The sequence below is a fragment of the Xenia sp. Carnegie-2017 genome, unplaced genomic scaffold (assembly GCF_021976095.1).
Source record: "Xenia sp. Carnegie-2017 unplaced genomic scaffold, XeniaSp_v1 HiC_scaffold_57, whole genome shotgun sequence".
Classification (NCBI taxonomy): Eukaryota; Metazoa; Cnidaria; class Anthozoa; order Malacalcyonacea; family Xeniidae; genus Xenia; species Xenia sp. Carnegie-2017.
This window is the reverse complement of record NW_025813523.1, coordinates 113,392-128,665: the sequence shown is the minus strand read 5'-3', so window position 1 is coordinate 128,665 and position 15,274 is coordinate 113,392. Positions and strand designations below refer to the sequence as shown.

Genomic DNA, 15,274 nt, shown 5'->3' with positions numbered 1-15,274 from the left:
CTAAATTTAGTAGAAGAAAATTAAGAAATGTGACAACAAACTATTTGTAATTTGTTGTACAGAAGGTATTACAAATTATAACAACTACATACAACAACTATGAATTTTTATAATAACTTGCATTCAAAGATTGTTAATCTATTAGTTATTAATGCCATTAATTATTAATTATTAATTAATTATTAGTTACACTCTATTAATTATTAATTTGACGATAAATTTAATACCGAAAGTGAAACCTTCCAAGCGGAATATATATTGCACATCATTAAGTTCTGAGTTTTTATTCATGCGTGAATTCTAGTTCTATTTTTACACATGCATTAAATTTTCAAAAGCAAAAAAAAGGAAGAAAATAAATGCTAGTTGCACTACTTAAGGAAAAAATTAACAAGGTCGTATTTTCATGGCTGTGAATTTTAAGGAGTAGTGACGGCCTTTCCACGCATGCCAATTGATACCATAAGAATATGAGGAGTGTTTACCATGACGATAAATCCCGTTTAAATTAGAAGAATGACATGTTTTATACCACCATGCTCCCTTAAGCACTCTTGCACATTAATAGAGGATTTATCGTTGTCAGAGTCTTTTGTCGAAAATTCCATTCCTTGGTGGTAGTTCAACGAATCATCGGCAGTTCCTAAAAATGTGTACAGAAAAATTCGGGTCAGCATAAAGATAAAGTTGAGTCTAAAATTTATATTTCTTATGCAAAACTTTGAGTTATAAAGCATTTTGCAATGTCTGATACAAATAGACAATCATTTGAAAGTATTATTTACTAGTTAGTATGGGAGTGAATTTATCAAATTGTATTTTGATTTGTAAAATCTTAAAAATCTAAATTGTGTATGTGACACTGTTGCAAGCGCTTTAGTTTTTTAAAAAGATTAACATTTGACAATATTGCTTTCGTTTGAAGTGGTATGGAGATAAATTTCAGCCTTTTCTTTTAATCCAAATGTTTCTGATCAACTAAGAAATAAGTGGAAATTTTTTGTAATATTACAGGCAAATCACTTGAAGTGCTGATTGATAAACTAAAAACAACAAAAAAGTTTAAAGTTTGTGGCAATGACATGCTTTAGGAAGCCTCTATCATTTTTAAAATTCACAAATCTTTTTTTCTTAATTTCATTCGACTACTGGATAGCTATCAGCATTTTGTACCTGAATATGCTCCAACGTCCAACTTGTATTTCTGCCTTTCACTTGTAATAGAAAAGAGGTCATATTCGGCGTATGTTGTGTTTCCTGTAAAGTCTTCCATGTCAATCCGAAGTTTCTTGTCTGTTCTAGATGTAAGTCTATTTATTTTATCTAATCCAAGCCAAAATTCGGATTTTAGATTTCCAAAGCCATTTTTGTAATCATGCCATCCTCTGAAGAAATTAACACTACCATCAAGACGACGTTGAAACACGGTCCAGCCACCTCAAGATGTCTTCATGTCACACCATACATTAAAACTGCCTCGATTGTCCGGATGAATGTTGTAGATTCCGCTTTTTCTTTTACCTTTCTTGTAAAGCTCTGAGCAATCTTTTGCTAAGAAAAAAATTATTCACTATTTAAGAAAATTAACATGTTTTCTTTTTCGCACGTTAAATGCATTCAAAACATGAAAAAAGCTGCGAGTTTCATTCAACTGCCTTGCAATTTAAAGCTGTTCATAAAATTAATATCGAAGCTAAGGGAAACGAGAATTGGTTTGGATTAAAAATTGACCGTTGTATTTTAAAGAACATTTAGAGTAACCATTTCAGAGGATTTTTGTTCGTTGAAGCTTGGAAGATGTTTTATGAAGTGTGAGGCTTTTGAATAGAATAACTCTAAATTTTTGAAATTTTATGAATGCTCGTTAAGTGTTACGTTATGTAAGGTTAAGTGAACGAATTTTGGCTTTAAAAACAAGGTTTTCATTTTTTAAAGACCATATTTCTGCTGATCTTTAGTTGCAATTTACTTTTTTGTCAATTAAGCAAATAAGCATTACAATAAACTGGTTTCGAGTTTAATAAATCTTTCTTTACTTGAGGATAAGCTTGCAGAAAAAGCGTTTGTGGATGTTTTGCATTTATTATAATGTTTTAAACATTATAATAATGTAAGTCATTTGGTGTTTTAAAAATGATCTTAAGTGCAGTTAAAGAAAACGCAAATAATTAGCTGTAATTAGAGTCATAGAAATAGACAAAAAAAAACAAATTGTTAAATTAAATGATTGTAACGTTTCGTCTTTACTCAAGACATCTTCAGACAAATAATAAATAGGATGTTAAGACAAGATGTTATATTTACAAAAAGGTGTTAAATTACTAATAAAGGAGGTGGTGTCAAATGGATATATGATAAGGAAGTTAGGAAGTAAAATAAAGAGAAATTAAAAGGGGTTAAGTGGAATGGAGTTTCCTTGCACATTAAGTAAAGGCCTGTATTTATTGATTAGAAGGCTTTCATGAATGAAGAGTTCATAAGTATCGCTGAAAGAGGAGATTATTTTAAAGTCGTCTAAGTTGGGGATGTGTCCATTTGCGTTAATGTGAGCAAGAATGCTTGATAACGCATGGTGGGAAACTTGGTTGCCTGTAAGGTGGGATATTCCCAAGTGCTCCGAAAATCTCGTGTGTAGATGACGTGTGGTTTCACCCACATACAAGGCGTTGTAGCTTCGAAACTTGAATAAATAGACTAAACCAGATCTCAGAGGTTTGGGAATTTTGTCATTAAAGGGAGAAAAATAAGAGATACGTTGGGAAGTGCGGGAAACAAATTTAATAGAAATATGTGTGAAGGCTGCAGCACAAAGGTTATTGATTTGTGTGCAAATTTGAAGGGAGTTTATGCCGGTGAAAGGAAGACAGAAATAGATGGGCATTTTGTGAGCAGTAAAAACAGGTGGTTTGGGGGCAAATATGCTGTTAAGGATGCGACGTGTGATTTGGTCAATTATACGTGAAGGAAAATCGTTTTTGGTGACTGACTTTCTGGTAAATTTGAGTTTTGTATGAAAATTTTCGTAAGTAGAGCAAAGATTGAAGAAGCGGTGAAGTAAGCAGGAGACTAGTGAAATTTGTAAGTAAGTGGGATGAAGCTGTGAAAGTTGGTAAGAGGCCAGTGAAAGTAGGTTTGCGGTAGACGGAAGTGGTGAATTTTCCATTAGTACGAGAGATATCAATGTCAAGAAATAAGAGCTTTCTATTTTCTTCGACTTCAGCTGTGAATTTGATGTTAGGGTGTTGTCGGTTCAGATAGTCAAGAAAGAGAGGGACGTGTTCGAAAATTCAAGAAAACTAACGCAACATCACATATCCAAGATCACAAACTTTTCCGTCTCACATCCAAACATGACAACAACATCCTAATCGAGCCTGATAAAGTAGTGCTCAACTTCTCAAACCGCCTCATTATTGACAGAGAGAAAGAAATCCTTTCAACAGGCTTAAACTTTTCCATCCCACCGAAAAAGTTAAATATTTGCACCTTCTTAACACCCTTTGAAAAACTCTACAACCGTCTCAAACGAGATCTTGTTAATGAATCATCAGGATTTTTTCCAGAATCAATCAAATGCAAAGTAAAAGACATTGCCCACTCAGGTTTCTGAAGTTACAGCCCACCACCTTTTCTATATTCACAAGAAGACTTGAACATTTTAAATAATTTAAAAAACGACAGAACTATCCTCATCACTAAACCTGAAAAAGGAAATGGCATCGTTATACTTAACAAAGACGACCACACAAAGAAAATGGACACACTCTTATCTGACACTACAAAGTTTCAACCTCTTAATGGAGATCCAGTTGAAGTCATTTTACAACGAGAAAATCAAGTGAAGTCTTTATTAAAAAAGTTGAAAGATGCTACATTTATTGGCCAGGAAACTTACAATAAACTTTACCCTATTGGTTCACGAATAGGTATATTGTATGGCTGTCCTAAAATACATAAGTGTAACATCCCTCTCAGACTTATTCTTTCGTCCATTAATCACTATTCGTATAAACTAGCAAAGTTTTTCATCCCACTCCTAAAACCCTTCACTATAAGCAACCTCATCATCAAAGACTCTTTCTCGTTTGTTGAAGAAATCCTAAATTGCGATATCAACTTCAGTATTGTTGTCCTTGCTAGTTTTAATGTCGTATCCATATTTACTAACAGACCTGTCGACGAAACCATTGACATAATATCCAAAAGCATTTTTAACAACCACCAGTACTTCAACGGAATCACTGCAACAGAATTTGAAAAACTACTCTCTCTACCTTTTAAGAATTGTCCTTTTATCTTTAATGGGAAAATGGGAAAATGGGAAAATGGGAAAATGGTGTGGCTATGGGCAGTCCATTGGACCCTTTCTTTGCTAATATATTCATGTCCTTTCAAGAACAATCCTGGTTTAATAAAGTTTTTCTTCATTCAAACCACCACTTTACCGACGCTACGTTGACGACTGTTTTTTACTTTTACATTCCTCCGATCACGTCCCTCTCTACAGCACTATAAGCTTAATTGAGTTATTTTTATCATTTATAACAAGTAACTACGTCAGAAACTGACCTTACTGTTGCACAAAGCAATTTGATTCTGCAGGAATGGCAATTTTAATAATTCACAAGATAATGCTCTTCCACGTTATTTTAATTTTGCTTGTTCACTTGCACCAAAAAGCGTTCACAAGTTAATTGAGCCTCGAAATCTCGAAGGAAATTCCTTTTTGAAGATTAAATAGACTGAAACTATGACTTAGTTGATACAGATTATAACACGACTGATAAGTAGAATGAGTAATGGAATGTTCTAGTTCCCTTTTTTCCACTTTCAATTACCCACAGTTTTTGAGTAGTTCACCATTGAAATATCGATAATTTGATGTCTTTCGCAATCGATTAACGCAATTTTGATAACGTAATTTCAGGGATACTTGATGTTGAATACGACATATGGTTCAGGTTCTGCAGTTTTACAAATATTTTTAAATGAAGTTTCGCTAAAATCCGCTGTTCAGGCAAGCTTCAACCAGAGAGCTATGGATGGCTTTACAAGTATTTTGAGCAAAAAATTTAAATATGCCCTTAAACTCATTTGAAATATTGTAGACTATTTCTCCTTTAAGAAGAATATTTTTTTTGAATAATCTGGAACGTGTTGTCCCCATTTTACGGCAACGCGTTACGGAGTAAAGCGGACATTTGTGTTAGTTCTGAGCACCATATTTTCTGAAATTCTTCGACCTATTGATTTTTTTGTATTTATTTATGCTGAAAAAGATGCAAAACATAGCAAACAACAAACTACGGAATGTTACACAAAAAAATAATTGTTCTAATTCCAAATTATATGCTTTGTGAAACCTTACAAATAGACAACTGTAATATATTCAGGCGTTATGGATCAACGGTGTGTTCACGGCTATATGTTTGCATTTAAACTATAATGTTGATGGGAAAGCAAAAATGAAACGGAACCGTCTTTGTGAGTGAGACGTAAAGCGAAATCAAAAAGAGAAGATTGAAGAGCGCATGAAGACAAAATTTAGCAAGGTAAAAATAACCAGACAATGGCTTGCAAAGAGACAAACGTCCAAACGAGCAAAGGAAGAAAAGGCAGATTAATAATAGAATAACTAGTAGAGATACAATATACACAATATACAAAGACGTCGTCATGTAAACTAAACAAAGAAAAACAATCAAAGTAAATTATTAAAGGGGAGAGATGTAGTGTTTAACTTAATCTGGGTATACTAATGATATTCATGCATCCAAGTTGGTCAAGGGAAGAAAAGAAGGTAAATGATATAGATTGGAGAGAGCATAAAAAGTTAAACAAGAAAGAACAATAGTCATGAATCTTTATATAGTTAACAAAAATAAAAACATATAAAATGTTTAGGATACTTTTGCTGTTCTTGGGTTTTCTTCAAGCGAGAGCTTAAACGTTGCAAGTGTTAATTAGGATATTTATTGTTGTGTCATTGAATGACGTAAAAGTGAACTATGTTTACTATTCGTTAAAGATACCCTAACTAACTTATTAATGAAATATTTCTCCGGTACCTTTTTGATACAAAACAGTCACACATTCTCGAATCTCATCTTCACAACCCCCCACTATTGTGGTCTCATCAAAAACTACTTGAATTTTGCTCTGAAGTGACAGGCTTAGAATATATCTAATAACCGAGCAATTTAGCTGATGGCTTCGGTCAGACTACTTAGTACTGACGTAGCAAGTGTAAATTTTAAAGTTTGGTTTAAAATAAAGAATTACTCTTTGCGATTTGCAGCATCAGAACATAAATATACATCAGAAAACTACCTCTTTTTGGGATTAAGAAGTCTGGTAACTACCGTAAAGACAATTATGGATAGAATAATGTTGACTGCCGACACTCAAAAAAACAAACACTGACTTTAAGAGTTTTCAATTCATTTTCTTTGTTTATTCCCAGCAAGTTGTCACTTTTTGCCCACTGTGGAGGGAGTATTGAAGGTCCTCACATGGAGACTATAATCCCCATGGACTCATCTGGCGCCACTCCTAACTCATAGCATGATGATTAGGCACTTTACCACTTGCTCTACTGTACATATTATAGTGTCGTTTTTATTGTATGCATTTGCAAAGTTCTTGTTTTAAGTTAAATGTTCTCGTCATGTTTTCATTGTAAAGTGAACACTTATCAGGGAAGGCAAAAATGTAGCAAATATCTAAACAAATTTTACTGTTTCGAGAAATGAAGATACAAACGAGAAATCTTGTATACGTAAGTAACTGCAAGACACTGGTAAACTTTCACCATGTTGTAAAAGCCGACCAATTGTAAAATCTTTTTGGGAGAAATTAATGATTTAAATTAGTAAAAAAAAATTGATAAAAAAAAATTTACATAAGTACAATATCAAAAAGTTTTGGACAATTAGACACCATTTTACTTTCATGAGTCTAAAAAACTTTTTATTTAGACCAGTCCTTATTTCTATATGTAATATAAATAGCTTCTTAACCCTTTAACTTGCGAATTTTCCCCATTGGTTTTCCATTCAATCATTTGATTTTATTGCCATATGCAACACTGCCTCATAACTTGTTGAAACAAGCAAAAAATAAACAGTAAACAGTAAATTGTTCACATAGACTCTTCGTTTAGAGCGTGGGAATCTTTATCGTATTTTTAAAATAACTGTCTTTAATTATTCAAAAATACGTTTCTAATGCTCACTAGGCATGGATTTTGCTAAACCTTGACGGTCAATAAAAAACGAATTTAGAAATGAATTTTTAAGATAGACAGCACGCCATTACAAGACATAATGTTACACCGCAATGTAAATTTAGAGATAGTCTTTTAAATATGAAACAAAAATCAATGTAGCCTCATAAGCTACAGCCTACAGCTTCAAAAAGCTATAATGAATGTAAACAATCGTAACAAAACTGATAATATAAGGATTATCACATTCCTCCACGGAAAATATGGTCAATGGGCTGCCCTTTTTCTCTAGTCTTATCTAATCTTTTTATGGGCAGTCATAAAATAGGGTTGTCAGACTTGACAAATGATAAAATAAGAAGAATATAGATACTGCAATCTATAGAAATCTCAAATCAAAAATATTCATGGTTGCATGTACATATAAATATTCCAATATTATAAGTTGATAAATCTTAAAAGAACTGTTTTAAATAAAGAGCACTAACCCAATAGTTCGAAATTAAATGACACGATGCATTTTCGCAAACTAATCCTCAAGTGTCAACGTCTACTGAATGCAAATTTACAATCTATCGATATTTTCAATACCAAGAAAGAGTGTACGTCATCTCCAAAAGGGGAGATGACGCTCAAAACAAAGATAAATTAAAAACATAATCTTTTTGTTGGCAGAGGACGGGATTGGTTAGCTTAATTAAAATATCCACCATAACGCGTAACTGAAATAATAAACGGCATTTTCTAATGATTCTAAAATTGTCGTCTGAATAAGAATAAGCACAATGGGAGTTATTCAAGTGATGTTTACCTATCGCGGAGTCACATGAAACTAAATTAATTTTTCTTACATACACGTTTTGTTTGTTGTCTTGAGGGCACCGTTCCATTTATGATTGAAGTTGGTACATGCTGTTTGATCTTATCACCCAACCTTTGAGACGCTCTACCTACATAGCCAGCAACACACTCACATTTATATTCAAAAACTACATTCCTAAAATTTTTTTTAGAGATATTTTGTGGTGGGTGGTAGAATAGCTCTTTTCGAAAATATCAAGATAACATTGCTCGCAAAAGAAAATAATCAATAATATTTTTACTTTCCCTTTCAATATCACCAGAAGCCTTACCCATCCATGGAAGTTTGATAAACACAGGGCACATAGCTGGTGAAAAAGGCTTGAACATGAATCAAATTGTCAGTTAGCGTTTTTGGATGTTCTTGTCCATAAACGCAATGGTCAATTCTTCGCATGCATTAACCTCAAGGCATCTTTCGCGGGTTTGTACACACGCTTTGACTGTTTTTCTTCACACAGAGAGAAAATTTCTTTAGTGAAGTGTTTAACAAATTGAACGCTTAGACTGTCATCGGAGGAGTTCATTGAGAGTGATCTCAACTCATTGAAAAAGATGTTTCTCTCAAATGGATATCCGGAAAAAATATTTCATAACTTTTCTCATCCACAAAAAATGTGCAAAACAGGCATTTTTGAGCAGCTAACTACCCTGTGTTGATCAAAATTCCATGGATGGGTAAGGTTTCTGATGATATTGAAAGGAAAACTAAGAATAATATGGATAATTTCTTTTTGCGATCAATGTTATCTTTATATTTTCGAAAAGAGCTATTCTACCACCAACCCTAAAAAAGTCTCTAGCGACACAACTTTTAGGCAATGAAATAGATAAATGTAAATGTGAGTGTGATGCTCGCTATATTGGTAGAGCGTCTCAAAGGTTGGGTAATAGGATTAAACAGCATGTACCAACTTCAATCAAAAATGGAACGGTCCCCTCAAGACAACAAACAGAACGTGATTGTAAGAAAAATAATTTAGTTTCATGTGACTCCGCGATAAGTAAACATCACTTGAATCGCTCCCATTGTGTTGAGTCATATTCAGAGGACAATTTAAAATCATTAAGAAATGCCGTTTATTCTTTCAGTTACGCGTTATGGGGGCTGTTTTAATTGAGCTAAACAATCCTGTCTTCTGCCGACAAAATGATTATGTTTTTATATATGTGTGAATATTCATGTTTTGTGACCTAATGTGCTCAGCAGTAGGTAGTGACCGACAAAGAAGTTATGTAAATTGGATTGGCCGAGAAAGTATGGCATTTTAATTATTGCTTAAAGGCAGATCTTTTAAATTTATATAAGTTTGAGGAAGCTTCATCTAAGGTTTCATGTTTCACACATTTACTCGGGCAAAGACTATTACTAAGCATAACTCTCGATGATTTTTGGTATTAAAGTGACCACTCCCGACATATTAGGACTTTATTGCCTTGAAATCTTTAAGTATGAACTAAGATACACTTGCAATTTTTCAGATTTGCCAAATTTAGTACCACCATAATATTAGTTGAATATGTTAAACTATTTTTCGCGATAAGACATTTTTTGTCTTTATGCCATTAACATTTCATCATTAGCTGCAAATAATTGACAATCTTTATTAACTATATAACTTTTCAATATCTTTCACATTGAGAGTGAACATGCAGATGTTTGTAGCTCTGCGTTTAAAGTTTCAATTTTTTTCAAAAGTGTGAAGAGAATGTTCCCTGCGTCATGGATTATCTTAGATGCATCTTTATTCTCATTTGCAAAGTTCACAAAAATATTAAGTTCTACAAAATGTGACATACGATCTACGTTTATCGAAAGAGGAAAAACTTAAGTGACTTTTACAGCTTTCTAAAAATCGGTTAGATCATTAGAGGGTAGAGGATAACAGTTAAAGATTTTTCTTGGTAAAAATCCTTTAAGCAGTATCTTTTTAATCATTATAGAGAAAATAAGAGACTTAGATAAAGGAAAAATATTGCTGTATATAGCTTCTCTAAATTAACATTATGACCGTAAGTGTCTTAGAGTGATCAACCAGCCATCTGCTTATTATTTTACTACTCTCTTTTTAAAAACTAGTACGCAAGAATTAAATACACGATCTTTGCAAACTCAACATTGTAGTCTGTTTCACCATTTAGCAATGATTTCGGATTTTTTTATTTCAAATGTTTTTTCAACGGTTTAAACAATAAGAGCAAGTCTAACAAAGCATATATGATGGAAATTTTGAACATTTAGCTCATCCAGAATGGCAGAGTGAAAATTATGTTTAAATAGAGCAGGATTCTTTAATATGTGGGCCTGTTAGCTTCAGCCTACATAGCCTAATGATTAATTAGACACTACCCATACTTGTCAATTCTTGGAATAAGTTTATAAAGCTACAATATCATTGGTTTAAGAAATTTATGAAATATTTTTTTTAGGTGCGCTCGTTCTAGGAGGTCTGAAAACTTGTCGGTCAAAATGCTTCTTATAGTTTGGATTTAGAGAATTCCTAGTTCAAGAAGCCAACAATAATGAAGTCAAAACTATTTAATATAGTGTATCTACGTTAGCAGGGCCATAGCTAGATGGCTAACGGCAGGAGGAGTGTTAGCCCTAACCCTAACCCTAAACCTACCCCCTCCCTTATGTAGAGAAAATCAAAATGTGTTGATGTTAACATATGACTCTGAAGATGACTACCGCTAAGGCTGTCGAAACGTCAGTCAACAAAAACAAAAATAGTCCTTCTCAGGACTATACCATCCTGGACGATCTACATTTACAAATATTTAACATATGCTATATCATTTAGAGAACCAAATACTTCCAATTTAGTGTGCTGAGGGAGTTTTAAGTGTATTGAATCTTTTCATATATTTATTAACGATTTCCTGCTTGATTGTATTGGTAATGATGAACTTGTATGTGTGGCTGTGAGCCTTATTTTTGTGGTTTCATGTAAAATGTAGATTCAGCAAATTCCTTGCAAAATAGCAACTGCACAGAGAATTCTTCAGATTTTTCAACAGAAAACAAAATTTTAAAACTGCACAGAGATGCTCTTTATTCATGATCCGTGATTAAAACGTCTTGAAGAAGACACTAATACATCCATACCTTGGCACGAGTTACATTCTCCTGAGAATCCTTTCATACACGTGCACTTCAATGCTCCATTAATTTTACGATAGTATGTGTAGGGTCCACATAAATGAAAGCGAAAAGTTCTTGTCGCTATAAATATTAATAAAATTAAAAATAAATTCAACCAGAGATTTTAAACGAAACATATTCTTCCTCAAAGAACGCAATTTGTCACTCAGTATCCACTATGACGTACCCAGCTAGCAAGTTTGCTATATAGTGTTGTTATCTTTGGTGTTCGCGAATATCGTAAAAACAAAACAATTAAATAAACGTTGAAACTTTACAGAGTATGAACAAATTTGCTGGCTGTTCGGGATACTAAAATAGGATGTATCTAAAGAAGTTATTTAATTGAAAATGTTCAGAAAATAATCAATTCATCAATAGTTGTCGCAAAATGTGTCAAAGCTCATGTATTTTGGCATTGCCTTGTCTTGTTTATTTAAAAGTAAAATGAATTAAAATTTAATCTCGAAAACCACGAGAGTACTTCGTAATTGTCTCAATTTGAACTGTATGCACAAAGAAAATGAAAAGCTTCAAATCTAGTTTAATCCAAAGATGTAAAAGTTTGAACTCTCTTTTGCAATGTACTAAAACTTTAGAAAATTTGATAAATATTAAGCTCACTGCACAACATACTCAAATTGGATGCTTTTGTCTTTCAACCTATTTTCATGAATTTTTTCTTATTTAGGACTGATTACAAGCCAGAGTGATTGTTGAAATGATGTAAGAAACAATAAAGACTTAAATTTAACACCCAAGACGTTTGGCAAGAATAGACAAACGACAAAACTGTCCAAATTAGGCACTATGCACTTTGAACTTAATGTTTATCAAATTTTCTATAATTTTGGAAGGAAGAACAACCGTTTACTAAGGCAATGTACATTTGAACTTTTTAACGTCTTTCTTTTTTTCTGAACATTAGCGTGGGAGTTTTTGCAAGTCTTGGATTATTATTTTAAAAAGTAAATATTTAACTACCTTTTGAGTCAGGAGTGATACTGTGTATAGCTACAGGCAAATCAAGATAACCGTTGTTTACAGGAAGAAAATATTTACGTCTCGTACGTTGATCTGTTGTGTTATTGACACTAACAACACTTCGTCCGACACTAGTCATGATATAAATAAAATCCCCAAATACTGCCATGGGACCTCCTGAAGTTCCAAAATCAAATACATTACGGGAGTAGTAATCACAAGAAAAAACATTTCCGTTTGAAACTCGCCAATAAATCTTCTCTTTAGCCATGTCAAGCGTTAGGTCATGTGCTATTGACTGAAGTGAAACTGAAAGAATATGATGTTTATTTGCAGTCATGTTCCATAACAATAAGAAAACTTCTGTACTTTCTGCCAAGAATAGATACCTTAATAAAAATATTTGTTTTGTATATTAGTTTTCGCTATACGTACTGAGATACATAAACAATAAAAAGGCTAATATATGCAAGAAAGGAAAGATAGAATGTTTTTTTTAATCTAGACAAAGATGTTGTCAAAGCATTCAGAACTTCCTTCATATATAGACGGTGTAATGTAACATATTCATGAAATTTGATAATACAGCAACATAAAGCTATTGTAACTAACAGGAAAAGATCATTTTTATCATTGGAAATCTCTCTTTTAAAAACCGAACTAAAATATATGAAGTAATTAAACATTGCATGTGATTCAGAGCATAATAAATGTAATATGTTATTTTTATTCACATAACTTATATGATTGGTATTGTCTGATATTATTGTCGGAATGAGTAATGCTGTAGTTTGGAGTGGCTGCCGAATGAATTGTGTTGGTAATTGATAATGCCGAAAATTAGCTGATGGGTGGAAATTTTGTTCGAATTGAAAGTTTGGTGTTGGTAAATGATATGCACAATTTAATGTAGATATAAAGTTAAGAAAGCTTTGTCATTTCAATTTCAAGCTTTCTTAATATTTCAGTTTCATCTTGCATGAAAAGTAGCAGCTCCTTGGATGGATCATCGTCTACAAATGTCTTCAAAAGAGCTATAGCTTCACAAACATTGTCTTTTGTTGATACTTTTTTCCAATTTGTTTGGACAAACGATTTTTTACAACTATCTTAACCTTCTCTTTTTAATTGTCAAATTTTTTCATTGTTTTTCTGAAAAATCAGAAAAAGATTGACACTGGAGCTAGCGCTATTGGTATCATTTGAAAAAGTTGATTCTATCGCCATGTCATGTTCGTGTTTTTAAGAATTTCTTGATTAGACAAGCTGCAAAAACTGCTTGAATACTATGGCCTTTACTTTATCGAAAATGTTTGATGCAACTGGCAGTTTTGATTATCATCGCATCATATTTGCATTCTCCAATACATTTCTAAATTATATTATGCATTTGAGTAACAATAAAGTCCATGTCTTCTTGTCGTTCATTTTACCTTTCCCCGAACTCTTTAAAAACTTTCTCGTATATACTACCGTTCGTTTGGTTTTTGTGTTTGTGAAAATTAATTTTTTCTTGTAATATGACAAAAATTAATGCCCACATAAAGTTTTAATTAGAGCCATAGAAATAGACCAAAAGTTGTAAAATGGAATTCATACTGACGTTTTGTCCTTAGTCAAGGCATATTCAGGCAAATTATAGTTTATAATGAGGTGTTAAGACAAGATATTGTATTTACAAAAGGTGTTAAATTACGACTTAAGAGGCGGTGTCAAATGGAATATTTGATAAAGAAGTTGGGAAGTAAAATATACTGAAGCTAAGAGAGGTTAAGTGGAATGGAACTTTCTTGAACGATGAGTGAAGACTTGTATTTATTGATATGAAGGCTCTCATGAATGGACAGTTCATAGGATTCGTTAGAAGAGGAATTTTTTTTAAATTCGTAAAATATATATAACATATTCAGAAAGTCCTCACTTCGCAGACTTTTCAGTCAATTTCTTTTTAATCTCTAACTTGGTTGTTATCTTCAGATTTATCATTAGTTGAGGAACTACAGATCTAACGTTTGCCTAAATTACACTAAGAACCACTGCATGAACTAAAGGTAGTGGAACGATTTTCAATTCTGGTGATTTGATTGGATGTGTGATTGGATTTATTGAAGGGTAGTGTGCAGACACTTAATTTGCAGCTTTTGACTTTTCAATATACTCTGCCGTTCAATGCAAGTTAAAAGAAGGCTTGAAAAACTTGATATATTGATTTTTTTTTAAATTGCCACATTTTTTGAAAACTAAAATGTTTTTTTATATTTTTGATGTAACTACGTGGGAATGTTTGCAGTTTTTTTATCTTCAATAAAAAAACGAAAAGTTGAAGTTTTTTCGTTCACCACCTTCGTGAATTTTTTAAAACTTTATTGCCATTTCGTATTGAGATTGTTGAACATATCTTACACTGCCTAAAAAAGGGTTAAAGTATATGAAAGGGCACAGCAAAGCAACAAACAATGCTCCCAATCTGTTGAAATCTTTTGTGTAGGGCATATCTTATTAAGCATATGATTACCATGGAGGCGTCAAGCAAATTGTATTTTCTGATAAACAAAAGCGCTCTTAGGTGGCCAGCCGAACCCAGTAAATGTACAACACCAAGTTGCACAGTGAAATTGGACTACTTTTTGTTTGTAGGTTGTGGCAAACCAATGTTCTGTGAGCATTTGACTAAAGTTTCAGCGGTTAAGTAATTATTTGATACTTTATCGCAGTTTCTATCTCTCTGTTTTATTTCATTTAACGACTACATCAATTATAAACATTGTTTTATCCGTTGTTACATTTTTGTCAAAGCTCTTTGGTTGCTCAACATAAATATCTCTGTCGATTTTTGCAATTTCAGGATATGCTTGTTCTTTCTACTGCGTGTGTGCTGAATAATCACACGAACTGAGCTTATCCTTGCAGTTGATTTGAAATGCCTCATAATCACGCAATAAAATTTTGCTCGCCAAATCTCCTTGATTTTATTGAAAAGCTGTCGTTTGTTTCTTTATACAAAAAAAAATTAATTTGTCCCTCGAAAAAGGGATATTTTTCTATTCTATGTACTTTTA

At 32.7% G+C, this 15,274-nt stretch overlaps 1 pseudogene; it reads right to left on the bottom strand.

Annotated features, from left to right (window-relative positions):
• Positions 1 to 387: 387 nt before the first annotated feature.
• LOC124456588 lies at positions 388 to 12,354 on the bottom strand (annotated as a pseudogene).
• Between the last annotated feature and the right edge of the window lie 2,920 nt (positions 12,355 to 15,274).